The sequence below is a fragment of the Hydra vulgaris genome, chromosome 08 (assembly GCF_038396675.1).
Source record: "Hydra vulgaris chromosome 08, alternate assembly HydraT2T_AEP".
Taxonomy (NCBI): Eukaryota; Metazoa; Cnidaria; class Hydrozoa; order Anthoathecata; family Hydridae; genus Hydra; species Hydra vulgaris.
In genome coordinates this window covers 23,321,419-23,341,383 of record NC_088927.1, presented here as the reverse complement: position 1 = coordinate 23,341,383, position 19,965 = coordinate 23,321,419, and the positions used below count along the sequence as shown (strand labels likewise).

At 28.2% G+C, this 19,965-nt stretch overlaps 1 long non-coding RNA gene across 1 annotated transcript; it reads left to right on the top strand.

Moving 5' to 3' along the window:
* Nucleotides 1–511: 511 nt before the first annotated feature.
* LOC136084239 (uncharacterized) lies at nt 512–2,245 on the top strand. The gene is made up of 3 exons (XR_010640416.1): nt 512–691; nt 1,043–1,186; nt 1,683–2,245. It is a non-coding gene; the product is annotated as an uncharacterized LOC136084239 (long non-coding RNA).
* The last annotated feature ends 17,720 nt before the right edge of the window (nt 2,246–19,965 follow it).

Here is a 19,965-nt window from a genome sequence, read left to right as displayed (position 1 = left end):
GTTTCTTTTAATTTATATTTTGTCTTTTATAAATTTAGAGGACGTCAAGAATACCGTAAACTTTAAGGATTGTTCTAAAGAGACAACGTTCAAAGAGAAGAAGTTTCGTCAAACATCAGCATCAAACTATTTTTTATCAAACACTTATTCTTCGAAAAACTTTGATTCAAAGAGATTTGCACCAAACACCTTTGCAATAAATAACCTAAGTAATTTTTGTAACTTGTTGCAGTTTTACAATAATAGTTTTATTTTTTTGTCGACGCCCTCAAAAAGTATTAAGATATATGGTGGTAGTGGTTGTGAGGGACACAAATTCTGAAAAAAATTTTAATTTAATAGAAAGTAATGAACTATATAGTCTACACGTCCGAGATTTGGTATAATAAATAATTGCAAGTTCTGCATTATTTATTATATCAAATCTCGGCTGTGGTATAATAAAAAATCAGTATTGTTATAAACAGAAATCTTTATTTAAAATGTTTATTTTTCATAACATTAGAAGAGTTTAAAAACACCGTAAACTTCGAGAGTTGTATTAATGAGTTAAAATTTCGTCAAGCATCGCCATCAAACCGCTATTTATCAACCAGCTGTTCACTGAGAAACAGCGAATCAAATCAATTTGCACCAAACAACGTTGTATCAAACCAATTTTCATCAAGTAGTTTTGCACCAAAAAACTCAAGTACTTTTTTTAATTTTATTCTTTGATATAATTGTAATAACATTATATTATAACTAAACAGTCATACAAAACAACAAAAAAGTATTACAAGAAGAACTCAAACTTTTTTTGGTAAAAAACTTATTTGACAAAAAAATAAACATGAGAAACAAATCTTAGGACGAAAACATAAAAACTGGTAACAAGCCAACATAAACGTGACTAGAATTTTTTTTTTAAAGCAACTTGAAATATGATTTTAAAAACTGAAAAAAAAAACGTTTCATTTTACGATAGCATTTCAATTGCACCTAAAAAAATATTAAATGACACATTTATAATTTTTATTTATGATTTTATTTATAAATTTAGAAGACAACAAAAAGAGCGTAAACTTTGAGGATTGTCTTAATGAGTTGAAGTTCCGTCAAAGGTCGGCGTCAAACAACTTTTCAACTTTGATTAACTCTGGATCACTGATAACTGAGCCCAACAAATTTGTATCGAACAGATCAAGTAATTTTTTTTTCTTTTGTAGAGTAGTTTTAAAGGTCGTATAGTTTGAGCTTTATAGTTTTGATTAATGACGTTTAATTGGTATAAAGCGTTTTTGCTATGCATTGGTTTGATAAAGCGCATCTTTTATAAGAAAGTTGAAACTGCTTTTAGTGGACGCTTTATTACTTCTTATAATTATGTACATTTAAAATAGGTTTCATATTCGGTATACAAATGTGGCTTATTTTTCTGTGTTTTACGGAACTTATCAATAATAGGAAAATATTAACAACTAAATTTAAAATTTTTAACTTGTTGTCGTTTGTGTTGTCATTTTAATGGTGTATGAATTTTTTTATTTTTAATCGTATTTAAAATATTTTCAAGTCCAACAAAAATATTTTTTTATTAAACTAAATTTGTATAAATTAATTATAATATTAATATGTTACTCATAGTAATAATAATACAAATGAAAAAAATTATTATTTTTTTAATAAATTTCATTTAAAAGGAAAACCTGCTACAATCGTCGCACCAATCAACGGTAAGTTCAGTATAGAAACTGGTAACAATACTCTTAATGAAAGCAGTCAGATTGTGAAAAACATAAACAAAGAGATATTGGAATTTTTAGAAATAAAAAAAATGAAAGAAGCAAGCAAACCAAATTCAGTTCTCATACTTCCATAACATAAAGTTATAAAATAATTAGCAATACTGAAATGAATTGCAAAGACAAGACAAAACATTTTTACAAAAGATAGTGTAGACTTTTTCTAAATATTTTCCAGTTCATAAAGGTGAAGACTATAAAAGCAGTAAAGTTTTTTAACAATTAAAGTGATGACTTTGATATATAAAATATTTCCCGAGCAATTTACAATTATTATAAAATACAAAAGCTGCGGTTAAAAGTTGAGAATTCGTATAATGACGTTGGATGCTTATTTGATCTTGGATCCTTCAAATGAATGAAATAAATTTTAAATGTTGCATCAAATGAACAATTAAAACGAAAAAATATTTCGTGAACTTTAATTACTGGCAATTTTTATTCTTATACATAATAAACAATGGTGCATTGGTATATACTTAGAAAAAAATATTTATACGTATATAACTTATTATATTTTAGATTAGATTATTGTATTATATATATATAATATTTTCTTGTATTATTTACAAATATATAATTTGTAAATATTAAATTGTGTTCTTTTTTTATACTTTTTTTTCTTCGGGTTTTTGGCAATGAGTTAAAATGTTTCTATAAAAAAAATCCTCCTTAAAAAAATCTAACTTTTTTAATTTCGTTTAAGTAGCTATGTAATATATAGCAGGCTAAAATCAAAAACTAAATAAAAAAAAGTAATATTTTTTTGAAGTATTATATTATAGTAGAAGTTAATGAATTAGTGTTATCTACGCAAGTATTAAAGTTTTTAAAGTGGTTAGCTGATAAAAAAAATCTAAAATCGTAAATATTTATTGTTTGATACTTAAATAAAAATTGCTGTTACCACAAATTTATAAATATTGAGTATACTTTAAGCTGTTATATATTTATAAACGTAAAAACAAAATAAAAACTGTAGAGCTTTCAGAATCACGAGTACATAAGGGGTCGTCCATAAAGTACGTACACTTTTTATTCGTCCACCCCTCCCCTCCCCGCATTTTGCAATACGCTTTTTTGAGTACCCTCTACCTCCCTAAAAGTACCTAAGCTTTTAACCTATTTATCTAACATTTTATGGTATATATTTTTTTAAATTAGTGTCTCCTTTCTTTTATAATTGACCCACTGCCCTCCCATCTCATATACGCTATTTGCAGACCCTCTCTTCCCCTCCGAGCGTACGTACTTTTTGGAAGATCCCTAACTGATATCGTTTATCTCGATTTTTTCTCTTCTTAAAAAAAATGCAATGAATTTAATAATATATGCTACGTGTGTTCCGCGCCTATTTCCGTCTATTATTATATTAATTTTAAAGAGTTTCGTATTCGCGGCCGCATCGTTTTAACGTAAGTAAAAGTAGTCCATCTTTATAAAAACCACGAGCGTGTTTATTATTTCTTCATTTCACCATTTTATATTCACCATTTATTATTTCATTCTTTCATCTCAATTACTTATTAAAGTTTATTAATTACTCATTACCTTGATTGTTATTAACATTTAATGTGGCTCAGCACCGAAATTTTGTGCTAACTTAGTTGCTTATGACATTTTGTTTGACTTTTTTAATAATTAAAAATTACTTACCTACTTACTAAAAATTGAATTATTATGTTTCCATTGGCCTGCAATGCTGGCGTTATTTATATTAAATTGGACCGAGTAGGGCGTTTAGTTGACTTTACTTTATATGTGAGTTGATATATAACTAACAGGAACTAAAAAGACTAAACTAAAAAAACTTAATATTGTAAAAACATGTAAATCACGCAGAGGTTCTTGAAAATAAGATCTAATGGCCTTCTGCAAGTTTCCGTGTTTTTTGGGTGTAAATCTCTAACAGTTTTTATTATATGAATTTTATTTTATATAGTTAACTTTTATATGTTACAATTTTTTATTTGTATAAACTTGTAACTGTTTTGTTTTACAGTATATATATAATAAAATAAGATATACGGGAAGTTTAAATTAAAAGCACGGAAAATTATAGATATTTTAAGAAAATCAAAATTAAAAAATAAATAAAAGGAATGAAGAAGTTGCAAGTATAAGCATGAATTAAAACATATCTTAACAAAATGAGATTTTTCTATACTTTATAACTGGATCCCATTCGCAGAGTGCTTTTTACACATTAGCTAAAAGAAAGACCTGGAAAGTGGGAAGAAATTTGCATAAATTGAAAAAAAAAAGTTAGACAAAATCATACAAAATGAATTAATAAAATCATTAGTAGCAAAGTTTTAAAAGAAATAATAATGGCAATTAAGCACTCAAAATACTACTCAGTCATATTGGATTTCACAAAAGATATTAACAGAATTAACAGAAACTACATTACAAAAACTCGATGACTTGGAATTATCAATTTCTGATTGTCATGGCTAATGACATGATATGGTGAAAATATGAAAGACTTAAAAGATTTGTTGTTATTACATGTTGTATACCATTTTTAAAGCATGCCCTGAAAGAAGTTTTAGTAGTTTGGTTGGCATCTGAAAATGAAGAAACTCTTACATCTTGTTTCAATGCTCGTCGTCGCAGACAAACTTTCATCCAACAATTTCAAAAATTTATTATGTATTATTCTTTTTATTAAAGAAAAATTAAAATTTACAAAATAATTTATTACATCAAAAAAAGTTTTTCATTCCAACAATCAATTTTGACAAATTTAAGAATATATAGTGTTGCGACTGAAGATATGCGTTGGCAGTTACCTTACCGTGTTAATGAAAAAAATAACATATTGCCTGCTAAAAAAAGCTTTACAAAGTTAAACCAACTGGTTTACATCCTAGTGAAAACAAACAAATTGTTCAGCTTGCTTGGCATATTATCATGACACAACCTATTCTATTATCAAAATTTTTTTTTTAAAACTACGGCCAGTATTCTATACCTAATAAACTCGTGACTGATAATTTCAAGTTCAAAAAGTTACATTATTCTAACACTAATATAAGAAATACTGATAAGGCAATGATAAAATATTCTGATTTTACACTTTAATTGAATATTTACTATCAGAAAGATATAACTACGTCTTCACGAGCAGTTTTAAACAAGAATGTGATTTGTGCGAAAGTTAAAAAGAAGTTTTTTTAGCATTTAAACTTTTTGTTTGACAATTTTCAAAAATGATATGAACTAAATGTCCGTCTTTAGCGGTTCTACACAAATTAGCTCTTTTTATTGAATTTTTCATTACTTTTTTGAGTATTTCAACCGGTATGTTTTCTATTTCTTGTCGAATATTGTTTTTCAGTTGATCAAGAGTTTGTGGTTTATTCACGTACACCTTTTCTTTTAACCCCATAAAAAGAAGTCTGGAGCTGTTAAAGCAGACGATCTTGCAGGCCAATGCAAATCACCAAAACTAGAAATTAATCGACCTGGAAAAAGGTCTTTCAAAATCCGTGTTGTTTCTTTGGCTGTATGTGGTGTGGCACCGTCCTGTTGAAACCACATATTGTCCAGATTTTGTTCTTCCATTTGTGGCATTAAAAAGCCTTGGATCATTTGTCGATAATTATCACCAGTAACAGTTGTTGTTTGTCCATTTTCGTCTTCAAAAAAATAAGGTCCAATGACATTTTTGGCATGAATAGCGCACCAAACTGTTATTTTTTGTGGATGCAATGATATTTCATGAATAATTTGTGGGCTTTCACTTCCCCAGAATCGAGAATTTTGTTTATTGACACGACCACTGAGATGAAAATGTGCTTCGTCACTCATTATCATCTTTTAACTAAAATTATCAATTTCTCTCGCAAGATTCAAAATAACATTACTGTACTTCAAACTCTGATTATGGTCTCTGGGCAATAGCTTTTGCACTAACTGGATTTTGTACGGGAAAAGGAGTAAATCTTTTTTCAAAATTCGTCGAAGAGAGCGCTGAGAAATGTTTAATTGTTGACCACGTCTACTAGTTGATGTTTTTGGTGACTCTGCAACACTTTCACGAACACGAGGGATGTTTTCTTCAGAGCGGACGGTTCTTGGTCTTCCTGAATGGTGAGAGTCTAAAGTTGTTCCATACTGTTCAAATCGATTTGATAAAGCATGAATTGTTTTCTTATCAGGTGCTGATTGATTATGATGTTTTTTTCGATATTCTCGTTGAGTTAACACAGCTGAATTATTTTTTTGAATAAAAATAGTCACGATTTCTGCACGTTGTTGTGGATTGAATCGATTCATAATTAATTTTGTGCTATTCTACTTTACAACTGTAAAATAAAATAATGACACTTAATATCAAAATAAAAAAATAACAGCTCTTTCAAATAGGGGAGTTAGTTTTGCCTCACCCTTTATTTATTGATATAAACTTTTGCATTCAAACTTTAATTACAAAACTTTAATTTAACTTGATTTAATTCTAACATAAATAACTAAAAAAAGATAATAGTTACGATATAGATCATGACGTCATATGTTTATTTATTATAACTGAGTTCTAAAAAGTTAAACACCGTTTTTGTTTTCCATAACTTTATTTTAAAATGTTAGGATAAAAATATGAAGTTCTAAGTTAAAACAACGAAAATAGGTCCTGTATAATATGTATCTTATGAATATCTTGTATTTTGCAGCATGAACATTTCTGTTTGGTGCACACTGACTGTTGACAATATTTGCATACCGATATGAGTAAAAGTGACTTCAACAACTAGAATGTATTTTTGATAAATATTGATTGGAGTAAATATAACTTTTGATTAGAGTAATGCAATATTTTTTTAATCTAAAAAATATTGGGAAAAAAGCAATATATTTTCTTAAGTATTAAAAACACGTATTAAAATTATTAAAAAATTAAAATATAAAAATTAATAATAAAATAATAAATTAAAATATAAAAATTATTATAAAATAAAAAAATAAGTAACCAAGTATAAAAAAAACACATGTGTTATGATAAAGTATATACATCAAAACAACTATGTTGTCTATAAGTTGGAGTTGCAACTGATATTTCAATTTCAGCTTTAAACTCATCAGCTTCAGACTAAAGCTGATCAAGTAATAGCTGATAGTAAAAAAGAAATGTATTATATAAAAAAACATGTAAAAACTTATTCAATGAAAATCTAAAATAGTGACACAATTTAAACATTCATGTAAAAAATTTTAAATAAAACTTGCCAAAAGTTGTTGCTGTCAGACCTAGGACAAGGCCTAGATCTCGCAAGTTTGGGGAACCCAAAATGGGTTTTAGAGATTTGTTTAAAAAGTGATGCCCAAAAACTTAATTTCATTTATGACTATCTAGATAATTTTTTGATAGAGTTTAAAGTTCTTGCAAAATATGATTTTATATATGAAAATATTAAGTACAAAATCAATCTTGCTGTTATAAAAGACACAATGGTTATAACTGATGTGAGCGTTGTGTTCAGAAAGAAGAGTGGTGTGGCAAGATAATACTCCCAAAAATTTCATCAATTTTAAGGACTGGTCCGGATTTTTGTCATCAAAAGCATTCTAAACATCTTGGTGGTGTGTTGTATTTAATTAAATGTGGGCTTATTGGTGTGTTTAATTGAATTAAATTTAATTTTCTTAAGATTTTATGTATCTAGTATACTTTGGGGTCTGCGAACAAAAGACTCATCAACTTATGGTTAAGTTATGTCATCAACTTATGGTCTCATCAACTTATGGTCAACTTATGGTTAAGGAATCAAAATATTATGAGTTGTCTCATATTATAGTCAATACTTTTGATTGATGTTCCTCATTCAAATACAAAAACTTTTTAAGCCAATTAATAAAGCTTGTTTAAAGACCGCAGGATTGCCTAAATAAAAAACGTACAAGGAGATGGACAGAAGTTTAGTATTCCTTATTTTAATGGGTCAGTAAACATTACATTGAGACATTGTTCACAATTTAAAAATTATCAAGGTTTAGAGTGTTTTGTTTCAGCTAATGAAAGTGATAATTTCTTTGAAGTTGCAAAAAAAAGGGAAAGCCAACGAATCCTGTGACGGATAGGTTATGTTTGAAGATTTTGCAGCTTTTAAGTCGTTATATATATATACATATATATATATATATATATATATATATATATATATATATATATATATATATATATATATATATATACATATATATATATATATATATATATATATATATATATATATATATATATATATATATATATATATATATATATATATATATATATATATATATATATGTATATATATATATATATATATATATATATATATATATATATATACATATATATATATATATATATATATATATATATATATATATATATATATATATATATATATATATATATATATATGTATATATATATAACGACTTAAAAGCTGCAAAATCTTCAAACATAACCTATCCGTCACAGGATTCGTTGGCTTTCCCTTTTTTTTTGCAACTTCAAAGAAATTATCACTTTCATTAGCTGAAACAAAACACTCTAATATATATATATATATATATATATATATATATATATATATATATATATATATATATATATATATATATATATATATATATATATATATATAAGAAAAGCCGTTGCTAGATTCCTCCACACCCGCCAATCAAGGGGGGGGGGGACTAAATATAGGCGGCTTATTTGAAAATTTAGGGGCCCTTTTGCAAAAGTAAGGAGTTTTCTTTTTTTTTTAGTTATACCTATCAAAAAAATTTTAAGAATTTTGGAGCCATTAGGAAAGGTTTTTCTTTTCCTTTTTTTTTGAAGGAAGGAGGGTGGTGGGGTCGAAACTCGAAACCCCACCCCCTCCTTCCTTCTGAAAAAGGTTTCTGACGAGTCTTAATTGATAAAACTGCAGTGTAAAATGAAAAAAATTTGATTAGTGATTTATAAAATGTTTTAGATAAATAAATAAAACTGTATACAATATAAATATAAAATAATATACAATATAAATGTAAAATTTTATTTATATAATAGTTTTATTTAATTTAATTATCATTAGCTAAACAAATGGTATAAATTTATTATATGAATCACAAGCTTTTTCTGTAAATCTTAAACATTTTAAACGTAGTTTTGCAAGGTTTACAATGTATAAACCTTGTGGGACCCATACGGGATACCCAACGGGTATGTCCATATGGGAAAATCGCGGCCAAGATCCGGCAGGTTCACGATGGGCTTCCCATATGTGTCCCATTAGCAAACCCAAATGGGTTACTTACGGTTTTATAGTGTGGGATTTGTCAGGGACCCATACGGGATACCCGGCGAGCATATCCATATAGGATCCATGTGGAAACCGCGGCCAAGATCCGGCTTGATACAATTAGTATTCCATGCGGGACCCAGTTGACAACCCGTACGCGCCCCATTCGGTACCCGTTTATCAATGTTGGCTGGAAATCAGCAATGCTATTTCTAATCTGTAGTATAATTTAGTTTAGTTTAGTCAAAAATAGTTGCATGCAACTTTACATTTTATTGCAGTTTTTTAATTATCTTTGCTTTTAATGTAGAACCAGAGTTTTGAATTCAATATCAGAACCTTCATCTATAAAAACTACGGCTTTTGACTGTGATGCAGAAGAGCCAGATTCAGATTCAAAATTTTTAGTTACTTAATAAGGAATTGATTCAAATACCTTAAGCTTTTGTTGATTTACTTATTTGTTTCGTTACTTAACAATTCTATTATTTGTTACCTAACAAGCAAGTCCCAGAAAAGAAGAGTTCTCCAAGTCTTGTTTTACACATTCATTACTAGTTGCAAGAACACATTAAATAAATAAAAATAAGTATAAAAATAGTCACGATCTTTACATGATCACTCTTACAGATAAGATCTTTGCTTGAAAACCGTTGAGAACATTTTACAACAGGCTTAGTTGATTTAAACTACAAAAACCTGAGATACTTGATCAATTGCGTATTTCTTAGCGCATTTCCAGTTGGTTCGTAGACAAGTGGTTTGTATGATATAGTAACGGAAGTAGAACTTATAATAACAATAAAACTAATAAAAGCAAACTTTTATTAGTTTTATTGTTATTATAAGTTCTACTTCCTTTTTATTGTAAACAGAAGCAAGCAATAAGCGTAAGTACCAGGCAAAACATTGTTTTAGTGGATCTGCATTGGACCTATATAACAATTTTTTAGCGGTTCATTGGAGTTTTGCTCGTCGGTTTCTTAGTGGACCATTAGTGGCAGCCGTAAATGGCGAGCCGATAATTTTCCGACATTTAAATTGTAGCTAGTCACTAGACCAGTTCAGAAAAAAATTTTGAAAAGTTAATTGGCTAGGTGTTTAAATGATGTTAATTGATGAAAAAAATAATTCCACAAAATTTCATGAAATTATTCCAACATTAAGTGACATCTCAATTAACTTTATTTATCTACTTTTGTCAACTAATCAACTAAATTTGATAAAATAACTCATTTGTATACTGCATAGTGTTAATTTAACTTTTGTTTACAACCATGTTTGTTTTAACTGGTGATTGGTTTAATCTAGATACTGCTTATGGAAAAAAGCCAATTCATCTAAGTTTCAATTAATTTGATTAATGACAAAAATATTTATATGTTTATGTAAATATGTACGTTATATATATTTTGTATTTTTAGTGAAAAAAAATAAAAATCTAAATGTCAAAAAAGAAGGTCATTAAAACAAGATGTGACACTAATTTGTGGCTAATTGGTCATTAATTACCAGTTCTAGATAAACTAAGTTGTTCAAGCTGTTTGCCCACAGTTCGTCTTGTCCTACATGTTAAAATAGGAAAGAACAAACCTCGGAGAACTAAAAAACAATTAAAATTGGAAACTGATTGAATAAATAAGTTGATAAACCTATTTGATGTGGCCCATGCAGATTGTGACAGACTTATAAAAATTCAACAGGATATAGTGTTTCTAAAAGACCAAAGAGAAAAAAGGAAAATGGTAATGGGTACGGAAGATTTAGAATTTAAAGAACGTGAAAAAAAACGAGTGTATCGACATTTCCAAGAAGAACATCGCAAAAAAATGGCAACTGAAGTGAAAAATTATATCAAGACTGGATCGGTTGAAAAAAATTCAGATTTAGAATATGAAGAAACTGGTGATGAGGAGCTCCTGTTTAGCAAGTATCATAAGCAAAAGTTTAAAAAGATCGTTATATTAGAAAACCACCCTATTGAAAACCTAACTAAACAAAATAAAAAATTAGCACCCAAACCACATAGTGTTATTGATAGTTCATTATTTGTTGCTAGTCTTGGTCGTACAAAAACTACATCGGTACAAGCTATGCACATTGTTGGGCCAGTTCTCGAAGCTGTTGGGATGGACATAAAAGATATGACTCTATCTGCAAGCTCAATATACAGAGCTCGTAAAACAATTAGAAAATCTATAGTTCAAAACATTCAAGAAACATTTGTGCCAAATACCCCCTAGTTGCCCGTTTTGACAGTAAAATTCTACCAGACACATAAGGAAACATGGCTGACAGGATGCCAATTATTATATCAGGTTTAAATGTTGAAAAACTATTGACCATTCCTAAACTTTCCATGGGTACTGGTGAGCTTATGGGAAACTTGGTTGTTGAAGTATTGGAAAAATGGAAAGATGTTCCAGATTGGCTGGCAGGTCTTTGTTTTGACACAACAAGTTCCAACACTGGTGTACACACCGGTGCAATTACTATTATTCAGCAGGCTTATGATAAACGTCTACTTTTTTTAGCCTGCAGGCATCATATCCTTGAAATTATTTTGGCTTCACTATTTGACCAGTTTTTCCAGTCGTCAGGACCACAGATTGAAATATTTCGTCGGTTCAAGGAACACTGGAAACTTATTGACACTACCCAATATAGTATAATTGAGACTTCTGACATTGAAGTCAAATCTGAACTTACAGTTGGTGAATGTGTATGGGTAAACTAAAAGAAGTTGGAAAAAATATGTTGGAATTTCTGAGGAATCAACTCTCCAATAAAATAAACCATAAAAACCTGGAGCTCATCCAACTGACCCTAATCACATCGGGTGAAAATTATGATGTGACTCATTTTAGTCCTCCAGGTGCCTATCATTGTGCCAGGTGGATGGCAAAAGGAATATAATGTCTTAAAATCTATTTGTTCCGTAGACAATTTAAACTTACAGCATACGAACTTCAAGGTCTTTGTCGTATCTGTATTTTCATTATTACGATTTATGCAAAAACCTGGCTTAAAGCACCAAACAGTTGTGATGCTCCATACAATGACTTTTGTCTACTTCAAACTCTCGAGTCTTATCTTGCTGTAGACAAAAAAGTAGCAGATATTGCAATTAAAAAAATGAAAGGACATATATGGTACTTGAGCGAAGATTTGATTGGACTTGCATTATTTTCTGACTTGGTTCAAAATAGTGAGAAAGAGGCTATGATTGTTGCTCTGAAGAAACCACCAATGAAAACTGATCTCAGAAGAGTTGATTCAAAATTTATTGACAACTTTCAGGAAAAGACTTTGTTAGATTTTGTTACTCAAAGATCAATGAATCTATTCACTGCGCTTAAAATTGAACCTATTTTTCTTACTCCAGCTCATAATCCAGCTGCATGGGTTTTCTGTCCTGTCTATCTCACTGCCAAGCAAAAAATAGCACGCATGAGAGTCACCAATGACTGTGCTGAGCATGTTGTTAAGTTAGCAACAGACTTCAATTATGTGCTAACACTTGATGAAGCTGAACGGCAGTTAATATTTCAGATTGTTGAATATCACGCAAAGCTCATGACCATTCCTTTAAAGAAAAACTTTAAAATAGAATAGGAAGTGATCATTCATTACTGTTGTAAAAACTTTAATAACACATTGTATAACACACTTATTAAATACGTTGTAACATTTACGTTCAATCAAACTTATGGGGTAAGAATGTTTACTGTTTTCTCACCATTTATTTTAGAATTTTGAATCTTTTGAGCAGTCACTAAAACACTCATTTAAGCTTACAATTTTTAACTTATTTTCCTGACCAAAAACCACATCAAATTAGAGGGTAGCCTAATTAAAATTCGAAAATAATTTTTTTAAAACCAATTTTGAAATGGTCTACTAGTCACCGGCTAGCCACTTTTGGCGGCTGCCACTAATGGTCCACTAAGTAACCAATCAGCAAAACTACAGCGGTCCGCTCAAAATGCCTACATAGGTCCACTGAAAACCCGCTATGGCACGTTTGCTGGGTAATTTTAAAAAATAACAAAAAGGACAAAAAGTCTTTATCTGAAAAAAGATTCTTAATAACGTAATATAAACTAAAAGTCTAGGGTAATAGAAAGTAGTTTTGACACATTTAACTATTTTTTTGATTATTAAGTAGTAACTTCACTGTAAAATACTATTATATTTAGAATACCCTTTTATATGTCTTAATTTTTAGTTTTATTATTGTTATTATTACCCAATTAAAAATTGATGTTCTGTACTCAAAAAAAATTAAACTTTTATTTTTGAATGATATGGCCTATAGAAATCCTATAGAATTTCTATGGAAACTCTATAGAATGTCAATTAATTTCTATAGAAATTAATAGACATTAATAGATTAATTTTTATAGAAATTAATAGAAATCCTATAGAATATCTATTAATTTCTATAGAAATTGTTGTAAAAAATTTTTTTCTATAGAAACAAAAGGAGATAAAAAAGTTCTTTAGGAATTTCTATAGAAATCAACTGGGGCTCAATGAAAATTCTATAGAATTTCCCTAAGCTATATGTTTCAAAAGTTTAAAGAAATTTTATATACCTTTTTTTCCTGGGTATACAAATATATTTAAAATCAACCGGTTTAATAATAAGCTTTGAACTTTTATGTTACTACAAGTACAACATAAGAGTGACAAAACTATTATATTAACTGGCTAAATTTTTCGGTCAGTTAAAGTAATCTGAGTCAGCATACTTAGAAAATTTTGAAAAATTATTAAAAATCAATTTGTTTTTATTGGATTTATATGTATTGTAAGTAGCTGTCTAGGAGAAAAGTTCTATAGTATTTCTATAAACTTTAAACATATGGCTTCTAAAAAATTCATAGAATTTCTATTGAATTTCTATTAACTTCTATAGAAATTGCTATAAAAATTTTTTTGCTATAGAAAAAAAAAGCAGAACAAAAAAGTTATATAAAAATTTCTATAAAAGTTAACAGAGATTCTATAGAAATTCTATAGAATTTCTACAGGCCATACCCAGGAAAAAAGTTTTATAGAATTTCTATAAACTTTTAGAACATATGGTCTGTAGAAATTCTATAGAATTCTATAAAAATTTCTATTGAATGTCTATTAATTTTTATAGAAATTACTATAAAACTTTATTTTCTATAAAATAAAAAGTAGAAAAAAAAAGTTCTAGTGGAATTTCTATAGAAATTAACAGAGATTCTATAGAAATTTTATAAAATTCTATAGAATTTCTATTGACCATATGTTTCAAAAGTTTATAGAAATTCTATAGAACCTTTTTTCGTCTTTGGAACGACGTTTAATGGACGTCACAAGTTTGTAAGACGTTCTTAAGATGTTCAGCAGACGCTCAAAACTGATTTACAAAATTCAAAAGTACTTTTGAGTATAATGCAAAAGTACTTTTGAATTTTTAAAATCTTTTATGTAAGAATAGTAGCGAAAAACGCTGCTATAAATAATTATCAATTTCACCCTGGTAAATTTAACATGTATCTTGATGTGAATTATTGTGCTTATATTTTTTTCTTTTATTTTATGTGATTACATGGCAATCAAACTCATGCAAATGCATATTTGTATAATGTTTACAATCGGTTTATTACGTCAAATTATAAGTTTTTTGGACTAAAATTATAAACCTAAAACCTTTGAAAACCTTAAATGAATAAACCTGAAATTATATTGGGAACTTTATATGCAAATCAAAGCGGATAATTAAGTTTGAAATAATTAGAAAAATATAATTAAAAATATGTAAAGGCAATTTGTTGAAAAAAACTATAGTTTTATATTTTAAAGAACATCTGCTCAGAGCTATACAGATTGTCTAATAGTTTAATGGGGAGACCTTACAAATGCGTTCCAGTAACATTTGTAGATGTTAAACATGTTTCTCTATGTAAAACGTTTTTAGAGATAAGCTAACTTCTATTTTCTAAAGTTTAAGTGAAATGTTAGTCATTAACTTCAGTTAATGAAATATATTTTGTTACATTAGATTAGTTACTTACTTCTATGAACAAAAATTTCTTTGTAAATTAAAACAATAAAATAATTGTTCGTAGCGTAAGGTTTTGTGATTAGGACTAATTATTTATTAATATCTAATTATTTTATGTAGCGCAAGTGATAATGGAATCGATATACGGGCCGAATGATGGAATCGATATACGGGCATTTATTTCGCCGAAACAATCGAATTTCTTAATAACGCAAATTAGAACTTGTACGCAAAAATACAAAGATTTTGTATTTTTGCGTACAAGTTCATTCTATTATGAATTTGCGTACAATTTCATTCTAGAATAAATTTTATATATTTACAAATTCATTCTAGAATAAATTTGTGCGCATATCAAAACCATTCTTGCGTATGCATTCATTCTAGAACGAATTTGTACGCACATCAAAATCAATATCACTTGCGTTATTAAGAAATTATATTGTTCCCGATATATCTAAAAATATCGACCCCATTTTAACCAGTTAAAAAATATATAATATGCTCTATAAAGCTTTCCTTTTTTCATTTGCTTTATCTAGTAAGAACTTTTATTGCTTATTATTTGATTATTGTTACTTATTTTTATTATTTGATATTGTTTTGATATTTTTTACTTTTAACATTAAGGTTTCCTTTTGTTAAGATAAGATATGTTCTATATAAATCTCAGCAACATGTAACACCATGAGGGTACAAGGTTTCACTATAGATGGAAAATCTCAAATTATTTCTGAAACGTTTGTAAGTTTGTTAAAGAGAAATTCTAAATGAAAAGCATTTAACATAAAATTGCAAGGCTGTAGACAATTTTTTTAGATGTTCAAGCTAAGCAACTTTGAATCATGAAGAAAACTCCATATTTGAGTATGTTCATATATATGAGAAAAGAGGATGCTATGCAAAAAATTGCGGTGATTGGAGACTGGGAACAACAAATAACCTAAGACGTTAATAATAAATAAAAGAATAATAAATAAAAGTCTGTTGATGAATACAAATTTAGTTTATGATTGTAAAAAAAAATAACAATTTTAATTCATTGCCATCATATTTGGGGTTAGGGGCTAAAGTTTTAAGGGTTTTTGCTGTTCTCAGTCTCCAATCACTCCAATTTTTTACTTCCTCAATCCTCATATATATGAAGATACCCAAATATGGAGTTTTTTCATGTTTCAAAGTTGCTTAGCTCAAACATCTAAAAAAGTTGTCTACAGCTTTGAATTGTAACGGGTAAACAAAATTAAGCAATATCTAATTAAAAAAAAAAAGTACTTGCTAATCTTTGAAATAACTGCTTTTTAGAGAAATGTAATAATAACAAAAAATCATTTAAAATAAATTACCTTCCTAATTGTAATAAAACAATCTTCAAAAAAAATCAATGAAATCAAAGTCTTTTGCGGAAACTAAACTTTAGTTGACTGCAGCAAGTATCGAGTGCAGTGAGAATCTCAGCAACAAGTGTAGCAAGAATCTTAGATATATAAATTGATTCATAAGTTTTTGAAATTATAGATAACCAGCAGTCTTACTCAAAATCAATTACAGCAAAATCTTCTTCTGTAAATGCACTTTAATCAAACCTATATATTTCACATATTTTAAACCCCGACAAAAAATTTTGAACAGTTGTAGTTTTTTTAAAAACAACCAATTCAACAACCATTAATTCAATCATATAATATGTGGGTTGGTGAAGAAACTACTTGATCATAGATTGAGGCTTTTAAAGAATAAAAAATCAAGTTGTTGTTATTTGTGTGTGCGATGGAGAGTTTGTGATAAAACGATAACTTTTTTCTTTTGAGCTCATTTAATAATAGAAAAGTTATTTTTTCATTTAAAGATAAAAATCCATTCAAAATAAAAAAAAACTGGCTGGTTTTTTGTCTGCAGCTAGGCTACTTGTTAATAAAAATTGAACCATTTTTTCAAGTACCTTAGCCGTTATCTATTTATTTTTTTTCTCCAAAAATTTATTTTTATCTCCAGAAATCGAGCCTGTTAGTGCTTTACCCGAAATTTCTAATTTAATTTCAAGATGCGGATTACTCTTAAGCCAAAGTCTTTATAGCAGATTGTAAGATTTATTTAATAATGGAGCAGGGATATGCGTTTTAGAGACATTCATCATAAAGTGCATATGGGTTGCATTAACCACACGTATTTAGATTGAAAAATCTTTTGTCAAAATTTATATGTAGCAACGTTTGAAAAAACCCTAATGTTGTTGCAAATTAAAACAAACTCAAATGTTGTTCTAGATTAATAATAATTAAATCTATTACAATTGTGGTTAACATATATTGGAATTAAGTTTCTTTCATTAAGTATCATTAACGCGTCCTGGTCATTGGGTGCTTGGTGAAATAAAATGAGTTCAGAAAAATGATTGGATAGAAATTCCAGTTGCACTACAGAAATACTTGAGAATATTATAGAGTATATTTAAAAACCTCAAAATTCAAGTTTACTGCCATGAAGTTGTTTTTCTCTTAAATAATGAAATTCACACGCAAAATGTCTCGTGTAAAACGTAAACTGTGATGACGTTTTGGCATATCCAAAGATCTATTTACATCTTAATAAGTTCATTCTCAAAGGTTCATTTTGCGTCAACGCCTTAAAGGTTTTCATTCATTTTCAGCATTTATTTTTAGCGTTTTGCGTCAATATCCTGTTTAAATTGGTTATTTTTTTAATTTGACATTTCTTAAAAACGGTAAGCCATTGAAAACTTTTTTTCTTAAGATGAATAAATAGCATATTTAAACTATTTAACGTTACACTTCAATATTTACTCCGTAATTGTAAAAAAAAAAAAAAAAATTTGTTTAGCTGTTTTAAAATCAAACAATATAGAAAAAGTTCCTTTCAGTGGTTTTAAAACTTAATATAACGACTATCAATTACTTATTTAGATCTTTTTAATATATACATATATATATATATATATATATATATATATATATATATAATATATATATATATATATATATAAACATATATATATATTGTACACCCAGATCAATGGTGCCACAAGTCAAAAATTATGGATATTGAGTTATGAATGTCATTTGATAGTATGTTGTGTGTTATACATGGTGACAAAATACCACAAGTCTAAAACGAATGTTTACAAAATGGCAGATACAAATGGCACTCTTAGTGGGAAAAATATTAAAAGCTTAAAACTTCAACCCTGATTTTCGGTTTTTACTGTATGAGCTCTGTAGCCCTAACATTTTTTTAAAAATATTAAAGTCTAGTCTCAAAGAGCATGAACTTGGGTATCTTATAAAAGCTGTATTCATTTACAAAAAAAAATTCTTGGGGCCTTCCCGGGCTCTCAAAATATTACAAAAAATCGGAAAATTTGCATGGTCATAACTTTTGTAATTTACAATACTTTTGTACAAAATTTAAAATCTATCAATGAATTTTTTAATAGTTAGAGGTAGTAAAGTTGAAAATTTTACTACATCAGTGTCCTTAGGTTTAGGCAGGGGGCTACTGTTTTAGGGCTGTTTTGCTCCCAAGCATCCACACCCCAATTTTTGGGGTGGTGGAGATCTTTTTATTTGGAGTAGGTATGAACATACTTAAGTTTGGAGCTTTCACAATTCTTGAAAGTGTCATATTAGTAGCATCAAAAAATCCTGTATTTGTGTATTATGATTTTTTGTAAAATAATTAATTATCTGATTATGACTTTTTGTAAAATAATTAATTTCCTGTGATTTAATTACTAATTAATTAATAATTATTTTATAATTATAATATTAATTATTTTTACATTTTATAATTATAATATTAATTATTAATAATTAATAATTATTAAAATTTAATAATAATTATTAAATAATTATGTGATTATGCCTTTTTGTAAAATAATTAATTTCCTGTGTCACTATTGGGTTTTATTCTGATTAAAATTCAAAGAAGGTCACCCATTCCATGAAATTTTAAAAATGGCGTATAACTAGTATTTACAGCAGTAGCATTCTGACTTTTTGAAGGCTAGAACTTTATAGAGTTTTCTAGAAGTTTATGAAAATTAGCAAGGTTAAGACTATATAAGCTGCCTGATTGAGCAACGCTAATAATTATATAAGAATCTGTGTTGGCCAGATGGCAGTCAAATAATATAGAAGTACGATAGCACATATTTAGCATCACTATTGAAATAAGCAATACAATCTGCATGAAGAATCTCATGAGCCACATAAAAGGAAAGAAAAACTGTTTGGTTAAAAGTACATCACTGGATAATAACAGCAGAATACTACCTAAAATTTTTGGCTGCTATCTGTTCTTGGGACAACCCATCAATGGGAGACGAAAACACATAAAGCAAAATGAGAAAGAAGGTACAAGTTTATGACAAACGAAATTGGATTTTCCACGTTTATTAATTCAAGTAGTACGGGCGAACCTGGATCAATTGCTGAAAAACGTAAGATAAATATTGTAAAAAAAGGAAATACGATCTATTGAATGAAGTTTTTGACATCACACAAAAAGATGGTAAATGGCTCATTAGTGAGGATAAAAAATTGTATTATATCCAGATTAAAAGCAAAGGACAGGTTGAGTATATTACTGGGAAGGCTAATAGTTCAAAAACTATCTTTCCATCTAAAAAACGAATGTCCTTGAAGTCAACCAAGAACAATAACGTGAACAACAACAACGTTGTTTGAAGCAGAATATCAAGAGTCTGAAGAGTCATAAAAACAGTCTAAAAGTAGCAAGAACTACAGCAAAACCAAAACTGCAACTAAATTACTTACATCTTCAAAGTTATCAACCAGCAATGCAAAGCAATCATTTGTTGACAGTTATCTTAGGA